Genomic DNA, 12,298 nt, shown 5'->3' on the forward strand with positions numbered 1-12,298 from the left:
TGCATAAAAATACTGTATTTGAATTACCTCTCCCATATGTACTCACTTTAACTTTTCAAAAAACTTTAGGTATTTGTTATTTTTTTGTTATTTAAAGTGTCAAAACATCATGTGGTGCGACCATCCGGCCATATGTTTTGAAAACGTCTTTGAAATTACTTCTTTTTTTTTAAATTAATTTATTAAAATTTATTTTCTGCACTATTGGCATGATTTCCTAAATGTTTTGTAATCCTTTAAAAAATTCAAAGCATTTGTATTTAGATTTCCATAATAATATACAAACAAACTTTGCCCGATGATGTCCATTTTATGAAATATCATGTGGTGCTACCATCAAGGAACTACCATTTTGGGACTTTTATGTTGAAACTATTCAAACACAGGAAGTTACATCATATACCAATTTACCAAGGACCCATGGAAGCAGCAAGCAGGTTTGTAATTCTCTCAAATTGGAAAAAAAATAAACCTTTGTAATGGTTGGTATGTAGGCTAGTTGCCACATTTGGATGTCATGTGGTATGACCTAAAAAAAAAATTATATTAAAGTTATTTCTACAAATATATATTTTTCTTATAAATGTCATAGTTTTTTGGGAAGCTAGCTTGTTTTGTTTAGGTGGCCAATTCTGTGCCTGTAAATTTTGACTGAATTTGAAAATATCATGTGGTGCGACCAAATATCAAACTGTTTTCCATGATAGATATATGTCCTAGATTGGTAGTTTTATGCTTTTATATTCAATTGACGGTTTATATACAAAAAGTACTTTGATTTAGTATCATCTGGAAATTGGAACAGATTTTAATGCAATTTGGGATTTTTTTTATATATATATATATATATTTCAGACAGATTATATTTACTCTTTGTACAATATGAGAAAAATGCAAAAAAAAAAGAAAAAAAGAAAATAGAGCATGTAATTTCAGTTTAGTAATTATGCATTTATTAGTAGTGTATTTATTATTGCCTATTTATTTATTTAAAACTATTTTAATCTATTTTACCAGATGCCACTGCCAAGCGAAAAAATTCTGACCCTGCAGCAAGAGCAGAGTACCTTGATAAGAGAAGAGTGAAATATTATTACAGTTTAAATATCTGTTTTCTATGTGAATATATAGTAAACTTGAATTTATTCCTGTGATCAAAGCTGAATTTTCAGCATCGTTAATCCAGTCTTCAGTGTCACATGATCCTTCAGAAACCTTCACTCACAAAAATAAATGTTTTATATATTTACGGTAGGACATTTACAAAATATGAAACATGATCTTTATTTAATATCCTGATTTTTGGAATAAAAGAAAAATCGATAATTTTGACCCATACAATGTATTGTTGGCTATTGCCACAAATACCCTGTCCAAGTCGTGACTGGTTTTGTGTGCAGGGTCACTAATGATTTGCTGCTCAAGAGACATTTCTGATTATTATCAATGTTCTTATTTTTGAGGAAACTGTGATACATTTTATATGTCAGGATTATTTGATAAAGTTCAAAAGAACAGCATTTATTTAAAATAGAATCTTTCGTAACATTATAGCCTAAATATCTTTACTGTCACTTTTTATCAACTGAATGTGTCCTTGATTAATAAAAGTATTAATTACTTTTAAAAAAATGACCCCAAATGTTACCTGTATACAATACTTTTATGAAATCATTTATATCTATAACATTATTATTAGTTAGAAAGAAATTCTAAGTCAAGTTAAATGAAATGGTGCACTTGTGTTTGTGATGTGATTTTTATATAAAAAAAGTGAAATTTAAATAAAATCTGGTTTAAATCTATTTTTTTGTACAAAATGATCATTGATCTCTTTAAATAGATTTTTAACTATATAAGGTCATTTGGAGTCATTTGGAGCGAAGACTCATCATGTGGTGTGACCAATAAAAGCAATCACTGTATTAAATCTAAAATAAAATATCTTATTTGTCATGATTCTGCACTCGTGTCCTTGATTTTCTTTAGTCTTGAGGCAGAATCATGACAGACCCGTGTTTTATGTGCAAACACATGGCCTTTTGCTGGGCCATGTGCTTGTGTTGTCTCGTTCTCTTGCCCCGCCCCCTTGTTATCCTCGTTTGGTCATTATTGCTTCACCTGTGTCACCTGTTTTCCCTCATTAGTTTTTCCCTATTTAATCCCCTTGTGTTTGCTATCCTGTGCCGGTTCATTGTCTTTCACTCTGTAAATCCTGCCTGTGTTTGCTATAGTTACGTATGAGTCATTGCTAACATTACCTGTGAGTATTACGAGTCCTGTTAAGATCCTGTTCTTGTATGTGCTGTTAGTTAGCGTCTAGTCTTCTTTCAAAATCATTGTCTAGTTAGTCTTCCTCTGCCTTGTCTTGTTTTACCCCATTGTGGGCTTTATTTTCCCCTTTTTGTCTTCAATAAATCGTGTGCAGTGTACTCTGTCTGCGCCTGGGTTCTCCTTCCTCACCAGCCATAACATCACTGGTATTAGTGATGGATGGGAAACCAGGCATTCTGAGTTTGAGGCTTTCATCAAATTGTGCTGAAAACGGTTTGTTACTCCAAGCTTTTAAACAATGCCCATTAGCAACATCTGGTGGTCAGACATGTTTTCTCCACCATATCTAACAAATCATTGCTGAGCAGAGGATATACAGTATGACCAAACAGCTTCGGAAGTCCAGAAATACAAGAGTGGAATCAATCTGGGATCAGTACAGTTCTATCTAATCTGATCTAATCACTGTGCCAATGAGACCACAAATCATGTCATGTTTAGGTACCCTGGTCAAAGGATTCACATATTGATCAATACTTAAAAAAAGCATGCAAACCGATTGCCTTAAAAAAAAAAACAAGTGAAATAGGAATAGTATGTGGTACTGACAAATGCTTAGTTAGTATAGTTCACTTACACAAGAGTACTAATAACTAAAAAAGAACTGTAGAGAGTGCTTGTTAATTTACTTTAAATAAAATATAAAATTGTTCACAGTTCACAAAAATACCATTGTTGTGTTTTGCAGGCTGAATGTTGAAGTCTGAGTATGATCAGTAGCAAGATTTTCACAAATATAGAGGGATTATATAAACCCAATTAAAAGTTTCACAAGGTGTTTAGGACATTAGTGTTAGCAACAAAATTATAAAAGATCATTAATTTACATGAAATATAGTTGTGTTATACATCGTTCATTCATATATATATATATATATATATATATATATATATATATATATATATATATATATATATATATATATATATATATATATATATATATATATATATGTAAGGGATAATGTATAGAGAGGCGGTCGTTATAGCGAATAACAAGCCCGACAGGCTGAACGAGACCCCGACGCGAAGCGGAGGGGTCTTGACAGCCTGAAGGGCTTGCTATTCGCTATAACGACCGCCTCTCTATACATTATCCCGCTTATTACATGGCTACCTACAAAATACATAATTAATTTGACACAAATTATTGATTTAAAAAGGAGTTTATTGTTTTAAAAACGATTGTATTGCTTCCGCCAAAGAAAATAGTCCGTTCCGCGTCCATAGCAACGCGCTGTTTTGCATGGCAACGGTCTGTTATAGTTCGCAGCGGTCTGTTATCAAGAAATAACAGACCGCATTCTACATTGGAATTCAGCCAAGCCATGTAATAAATATACATACATATATACATATATACAGTATATTACTTTTCTTCCTTTGAAACTGAATAACTGATTTCATGTTGCAATCGCTGCATCTATGGGAAGAGAATAACAATAGTATAAATGAAGTTCCAAGTGCCCAACCAAAAGGATCACTAATTTGCCACATTTCAATTAATCAATTAATCTTAACTTGGGTTTTCTTAGTAAATAAAACATAGTATGTGAATAGTACAGATTACTAGATTTTTACAATTAAGTTAAGACATTAAGTAAAGTTAACTAAAAAGTGTTAGTTAGAATCACTGTTGGATTTTACAGTGTGGGTGGAGCTTACGTCTAGCTCCTCCTCGCTGGACGAATAACCACACCCTAACGAACCCTGGCCAAGAAGATGAAGTAATCTCATGACAGAGAAATTGATCTTACTCCAAATACACCCGTTAACCTCGTAATTGCAAACAATTACTTTATTTTATATGTATATTAAATAAAATAAATAAAACGAAACATTTTCAAACATAGGCTAAACACTATAGCCTATTTTACCCTCACTCCACAACAAATTCTTTAAATTTAACGGTAGCCTATTCAGAACAGAACAAAAATGGAAAATAAGCATAGCTATAATATTAAACTATAAAATTAAAATTAGGCTATAGTGGCATTCAAATACAAACATCAAGTCAAAATTGATGAAAATCGTCTTTTCCCAGCACTTCAAAACTCAAATATTATATTTATTTATATTATTATATTATATTATTATATATTATATATATTTTCTTTGAATTTGTTTATAACTACTACAATATTACATTGCAATTTTTTTATAAGAAGCTGTTTTTGTTTTATATGCTGCTCAGAAGACACCCCAGAAGATGGGTCAAGTATAGCTCCATCATTGTTCAAAGTAAAAAGATCTTACTTTCTGATGTTAGTTTTAACAAATAAAAATAAAAAAATCAAGGAAATTTCTCTGGCATTTCTTTCTTTCTGCTGTATCGAAAATGTACCAAACCGTGACATCACTGTGTCGTATGACCCAAAACATTTTAGTTTAAAACTGTGTCTCTTCAAATATGTATGAATCTAGAACTTTTCCAGGTACTTCTCCATGCAGATAAATAAATAATAAAACCCCTTGTGTTTAATCTACTTTTATTCTGATTATCTTGCAGGTGTGTGATACAAATCCAGTCTGAAATATTATCTTTTTGATTTCTCAGAAACACTGTGTTTAAGTGAAATGTTCTATTTATAACAGACACCCCAAAACTCAATCTGTTATAACTTTGCTTTCATTTTCCCTTTTTGTTCTCTCCCGTTCCAAAATGTCCAGTTCAAGTCAAGGCTTGTTGTTACTGATAAGAATGTAAATGTGTACAAGAACGTCTGCCAAATGCATAAATGTAAATGTAAATGTTATAAAGTGCTGCAGAAACTATGCAATTTTGTAGGCCAACCCAGAAGTTAGCATTATCCTGGTTACATCTATTAAAAGCCAATGACATTTTTTAATTGGCTTTTGGATTATTGCATAAAATAAACTCTGTGACCAACAAAAGTTTATGCAGCCATTTGTTAGCTTTTTCAAAAAAGAGCTGCATTAACACTGTGGACTTATTCCCAGTGTTTTTTTCCGTTGCCCTATAACGTTTTTTTTTTTTTTTTTTTGACGACCAATTTACATCTTCTTTTAAAAGTGACCCATTTCCGATATCTGCATTTAAACTAATAATATTCTATATGTTACCCCATCTTTACAGTTTCCATTATGATGTCTTACTCTTATCTGCTTGACAATGTGCTTTTTTCACTGTCTTATAATAATACAAGGCAGCCGCCCATCCCCACAACACCCCTGTCACGTTTTGGGTTTGTTCATGTCATGTTTCCATGTCTGTCATGTGATTCCCTGTTTGTCATGTGATCCTGCCATGTGTCTTGTCATTGGTTAATTGTCTGATCATTGTTCACAGGTGTCCCTTGTCTTGTCATTAGTCTGTAGTAGTATTAACATATACCATGTGTCACGTTTGTGTTGATTTATGACCCCCTTTTATTGATTTATGAGACTAGTGAATGACAGGGAATCCATGTGTCAAAAAACAGGGTCTCTGATTTACAGTGCCAAGCTGACTGCAGAGATTTGCGTCCTGATTGACATGTGAATACTCACACCTCACCATATGCCAATGATGTTTTTATGATATGGTCTTCCCTGGTATGCCTTTTCACACCTACGTCACTACCTATACCATGGATTAAATAAGGTTAGGGGTTGCAGTGTTAGACACAGAAGACATTCTGCATCTTTTCCTGTTACAATGGCTGCTCCGGGAACTCCTAAAACCCCTAGAAAGGTTATGTGTATTTCGCCAACAAGAGGACCTGTTGAAATGAGAGAGGAACTAACTTTTGCACCAAGGAAAAAGCAAAATGTTAGCTTGACAAAGTTTCTTCATGAAGACATGGCTAACGTGAAATGTGATTTCCCATTGTCTGTGAAACGTGTGCTGAGATATGCGTTTGAAAAGGTGCTGCATATTGTGAAACTCTACACTGATGTTGGAGACGAATTTACATGGCATACTCCATGTCTGATTTTTCAAGACAAAGACTGGTTTCTGTTTTTCAACTATGTTTGGAGAGATTTGAACGACTGTGGTGATGATCCGTAATACGTCGCCGAGTGGGATGGATCAACTCCTAACACAAGATTTCGGGTGGTCGGGGACCACAGTAAAAAGCTACCAGACGACTGTGTTTATATTTTTTGCTGTAACGACAAGACAAAGCTCAACATACATGCATGGCCTATTCGAGAATCTGAGCATCACACATGCTACGACATGAAATTTCTATTTCAGTGGAGAGATGTTCGTATGCTTGACAATATATTTCCACGCATAAACAAGATGTTTAGATGGTGTGACATGTATGATCGTTACAGTTCTGTAAAGATGCAATTGTTTCACCCTGAGAAGGGCGTTACCAACCCCGAAGACTGCCTCTTAAGCCCACCCACATATTACAGTCATTAAAAACGTGTACGGATCGGTACAATCGCAACATTCATTCACCATGTCTCACGGATCTACACCTGTCTACTGCTACAGCAACACCCCTGAGACTGCCCCAGCGATGCCTGATGACAATGCCACACTGCTGGAACCCCACCCACAAACCTGTGACAACAGTTGGTTGGATAAATTTTGTATGGATCTAGGATATCACAACCTGACCTTCCTTACAACTCCATACGGCAACACCGGTGCAATAGCTGGAGCTGCGGCCTTAGCAGGAATTGATGACACAGACAGTTGTATCCGTTCTGACGGGTTCAAAATCATAAAAGCAACTGTTGTGGTCCTTCTGGAACACGTCATCAACAAAAAGCTGAAAGAAATCTGTCTGGGTTGTGAAGTGGATCACCCCAGTCAGATTAGACATTCCTGTTTGTTTGAACCGGACCCCTATTTCTTTGACACCTACTTCGAGGAGCTGACACGTAATCTGGTGAGACCAGACCTTAAGCACATCGTTGCTCAAGCATTGAGTCGTTGTGGTTTAAGGGTTCACCCCCAGAGGATTCAGGGGTCAGTGGATGCTATTTTACACGAACTGCGTGACGAGGTTTTCATTGTGGAGAAGCTTCGCGAAGTCAGAGAGAAAGTTGTGGACGGCAGCAGTGAACAAATTGTCTATGACGCTGTGGACAGCTGGAAAGGTATTGTCCAAGTTGACTGTTTGTGACAACAGCATGGGAAACACTTGTTTTGCAACTGGACTGGCTAAGTGTCTACTTAAACAACGTATTAGATGTGAGATGACCACCTTGTTGTATAACAACATTAATGAATGTGCCAATGTATCGGTTACTGTAAACAGATGTGGTGTTGATGCCAAACGTTTTACAAACCTTAAGAAACAAATGTCTTTTGTAAGAAATGTGTCAAATGAATGGTCTGATATGATGCGATTATGTGTTAATGCTGGTGATCCAGTTTGTGTAACCATCAGAAAAGTTTTAGACCTGATGACTGAATGTGGTAGCTTTATTAGAATAGCTGATATATTATGTTTGTGTACATATGTATCGGATCTATGTGTGGACATGTTGACAAGAAACAATCAGACTGATGTATGTGAAATTGTTGAAACACTGGTTGATTACATTCTTGAGAAAAATATTGTGATGTGTATAAAATTTCTACACTACATTGATGCTGTATGATACCTTTTGTATCCTTTTAATGTTTAAGAAATAAAACCCGAACCACTTAAACCATCCATGTTATTATTTTGTGGACCGTGAAGTGTCAATCTGTCAGAAGAAATGAAAAAGATTTATTACACACCTTCTAACCCTGGTTCTTTAGGGGGTAAAAAACGTTTAAAAGAAGGTGTTTTAAAAGAGACAGGGGTTCGTTTAACCGACAAAGAAGTTTCAGACTGGCTCGCTGGTGAGGATGCGTATACACTACACAGGAGTGCACCACTAAAATATAAAAGGAATCGGGTTTTTGTCTATGGTGTTGATATGCAGTTCCAAGCCGATCTAGTAGATATGTCTGCATATGCCAAGGTAAATGACAACAATCACTTTCTGTTGACATGCATCGATTTGTTTAGTAAGTACGCATGGACGCGTGCATTAAAAAACAAGAGTGGTGCAGAGGTCTCTAAAGCTTTTGAATCCATACTGAAAGAGGGTCGTGTGCCACAGAAATTACAGACAGATAAAGGAAAGGAGTTTTTTAACAAACACTTTCAAAACGTGACAAAAAAGTACAATATTAACCATTTTGCAACAGACACAGAATTAAAGGCTTGTGTTATCGAGCGGTTTAATAGAACCTTAAAAGGAAGAATGTGGAGATATTTAACAGCTATAAACTCCAAACGTTACATCAACATACTTCAAGACATTACACAAGGATACAATGTGAGCTATCACAGAAGCATCAAGATGAGACCGATTGATGTGGGAAAAGAAAACGAATCTGTGGTGCTACATAACTTGAATGGAGATACCAAACCTTACAATGTTAACCCCATATTTAAATACAAGATCGGTGACGTGGTTCGAATTTCTAAAGTCAGAGGCCCGTTTGCAAAAGGGTATGAGGAAAACTACACACAAGAGTATTTTACTGTATCAGCGCGTATTCCACGAGACCCCCCTGTTTACAGATTGAGTGATTATGACGGGGATGTTATCAACAGTGTTTTTTATGCTGAAGAATTGCAAAAAATATTTAAAATATTAAAACAAGACATTTAAAGTTGAAAAGATTTTGGATAAGAAGACGAAGGGTCGCAAAACATTAGTACTGGTACAGTGGCTCGGATGGCCTGCAAAATTTGCGTCATGGATCGATCAGAAAGAATTAGTCGACGTACAGGTGCCATAAAAACAAAGGACAAACACAGACTGTCTGCAGTTGTATAAAAAACAGACATGGCAGAGGGTGGTTTTTATGTCACACTACCATGCAATGCTTCACGGTCTGTATACCCAGATAATACAATCTCTAATTATAGAACAAGGATGGCTACTCCTATAAATATAAAAGGAGAATGGGAGGTGGGCCTTGTTCAAATCGAATATCCTAGAAGTTGGTACACGTTTAACAGCAAAGATGCCATTTTTGAGATAAACATCGAACCCACCACTGTCGACGACGAAAAAAACACTAACAACATACGCCGTGGTGTAGATGTGAAGAAGACCGAATTATCGAGACAACGCATACCGATAAAAACAGGTTATTACGACAAGGTCCCATCCCTTGTTAGTATGATAAATGATTTACTAGCCCCTCATGGATCATTCGGTTACGATGTTGTAAAAAACAAAGTATTTCTGAAACAAAACCTAACATTTCAATAACCTTCCATGGAAAACTAGCCATTATTTTAGGGTTGAAACCAGGTGTCCCGATAGGAGATTCTATGCGACAAAAAACAAACCCTGGAAAAACTAATTTTGAAAAGGATGTTGTAACATATGCAATGCATCAGGCAGACATACACGGTGGCTTCTATACTCTTTATATATACACAGATATTATCAGATACCAGTCAGTAGGTGATGCCTTCGTACCACTCCTGGAGTGTGTACAAATAACAGGTGATAACAATAACACAGTCAGTGTTCGATACGACAAACCCCACTACGCATCTGTCAACAAATCGGTCATCACTGATATTGCTATAGAAGTGAAGGACGATCAAAATCACCACATCCCATTTTCTTACGGGAAAGTGTGCATTAAACTACACTTTAGGCCAGTAAAAAAATTTCATTAAAATGGTGTATTTCAACAATCACAATGTTGATCCCATGCGTTATGTGGCCTATTACCAGAATCAAGCGGGAAATGGACTTCCGGGGTACACTGTAAAAAGTTTAACTATTATTTACTCAATTTTATTGGTGAAACATTTTTACACTAAAAAAAATTGAGTAAATTTTAAAGCTGTGAAATCAATGAAATATACTGTATGAATTGAGTAAATGCAAGTAAAAAAATTAAGTAAATCTGAGTAACTGCATCTGGTACATTAACAAATAAAATTGAGTAGAAATAATTTAACATTTAAACATTAAAAAAACAATATTTATGAGTAATATTAACTGTTTTTATTAATGAGTAATACTAACTTTTTTATTTTCTCTAAACCTTTGTAAAAATAGTACTCCAGACAACCACCATTATACATTACATTGGCCTTTATTTTCAATGAGTACAGCAATACAGCACATTTTAGACTGTTTTTTCATGTATACAATATTGCCTGCATTTAAACTTATTTAACAAGTAAAAATGAAATATTTAAACATTCAGGTAGCCAAATTCAAGTGTAATCAACCACTCTGTTATCCAATATCCACCGAATCTGCGCTGGTCCTCGTGCCGGAGACAGACTCGCGCTCTGCGGGTGAACTTTGAACTTCATACCGCCGTCTTGCATTTCACTCACAGTCACTGTCTGAGGCACAGCCGAAATATACTGCGAGCGACTGACATAACCTGCCAATAAACAAAAAGTGATAGTTCTGAGGACATTTTATCATCCAAATGATAATAATTATATTCATTATCATTATGAAAGTCAGTCATGTGTTTATGCAAAGCGTTTCAATCACGCAAAAAGACAAACGCGGCTCTCGTCTCGTTTAGGTGTCGAATTACGCCTCTGTAGGCTATGTTGTTTTGCATTAAATATGATTTAAAGCACAGTAATGATTTTATAGATAAAATAAAACATACACCAACCTGAATTTCACAGTGAAAATGCACCAAATCTGCGACGCTGAGAAGAGAGCTGTTGTTCTTGACTGGAGAGTTCAAACAGCCACGCTCACTCCAACCGTCGAGTTTTCGTCACGTCAGAGGGTGGGGGAGGGGGGGGGGGGGGGGGGCATTGTTTTAATTGAGTAAACTTACTCAATTTTAAGAGCGTGTTTAATATATTAATAATATTGATTTGAATTAAGTAATTTTTTTGTTTCTTGAAACAGATCAGTTTAATTCAATATTCTCAAATATTTTGATAGAAATTTCACATATATATTAAGTATATTATAAAGAAATAATTGGTTAGTCAAATACTAAATAATTTTATTGAAAAAAACTTAAATATATCTGTAAATTTTAGATAAAATTAACTGTTGGATTTTTACTCAATTATTTTGGTATGTTTAACTCAAACAATCAAGTAAACGATATACAGAGATTTTATTAAGTTAATAAAGTTAAAAATTTCTGTAATATTTACTAAGCCACAGAATAATTTTTTACAGTGTATGCAGGAGGCGGAGTTATGTATGGCGCTGGTTTGGGCGGACTTTTTAGGGGTCTCTTTAGAATGGCTATACCACTACTAAGACGAGGATTTAACATAGCCAAGCCACATCTTAAATCAGCAGCGAAAAACATACTAAGTGACGTTGTTAGTAATACGTTGTCACAATCTTTTAATAACTATCACGATACTCAAGACGGATCCGGGTTAATGGTGATGGCACGCAAAAGTGTACCTAGGCCGCCGGGAGTGCGGAGGAGTGGCCAGAAGCAGAAGAAAACAAAACAGCCCCCCAAGAAAACATCAGTTGTAAAACGCAAGCGCAAGGAGACAGCTAAGCGCAGTGCTTCAAAAAGATCAAGGAGTTCTGTTAAAACAATATTTTAGATCATGGCGTTACTACACAACATGTCAGAAGAGTGTTTAAAAACCGAACTGGATCTGTTTACTGTACCACTGACTCAAACCGCTATTGAAAAAAACACTTATATAGAAATACCACCATTATCAGCGATATCTGACACATCCCCTCTGGAATTTTTTATTGCGGGGAATGGAGAGGATTACGTGGATCTAAACAACACATTGTTGTTTATGCGTATCAAAATCACTTATGCAGATGGAACGGAAATTAGAGACGGCGATCCCGTAGGGCTCATTAATTATCCGGGAGCCACAATTTTTTCACAAGTGGACGTATCGCTTGGAGATCGACTCATTTCACAGAGTTCTAGCACATATCCATACCGCTGTATCATAGAGTGTCTTACTAATTATGGTAAAGACACCCTTGAAACACTTTTCTCAGCGGGACTCTT

At 35.4% G+C, this 12,298-nt stretch overlaps 1 long non-coding RNA gene across 1 annotated transcript; it reads right to left on the minus strand.

The window, feature by feature from the left end:
• Positions 1–10,386: 10,386 nt before the first annotated feature.
• On the minus strand, positions 10,387–11,070 carry LOC308684692. The gene is made up of 2 exons (XR_014029388.1): positions 10,952–11,070; positions 10,387–10,705 (listed from the first exon to the last, which is right to left on the minus strand). It is a non-coding gene; the product is annotated as an uncharacterized lncRNA (long non-coding RNA).
• Positions 11,071–12,298: the final 1,228 nt, after the last annotated feature.

This window comes from Scardinius erythrophthalmus, assembly GCF_964197995.2.
Source record: "Scardinius erythrophthalmus genome assembly, chromosome: 24".
Taxonomy (NCBI): Eukaryota; Metazoa; Chordata; class Actinopteri; order Cypriniformes; family Leuciscidae; genus Scardinius; species Scardinius erythrophthalmus.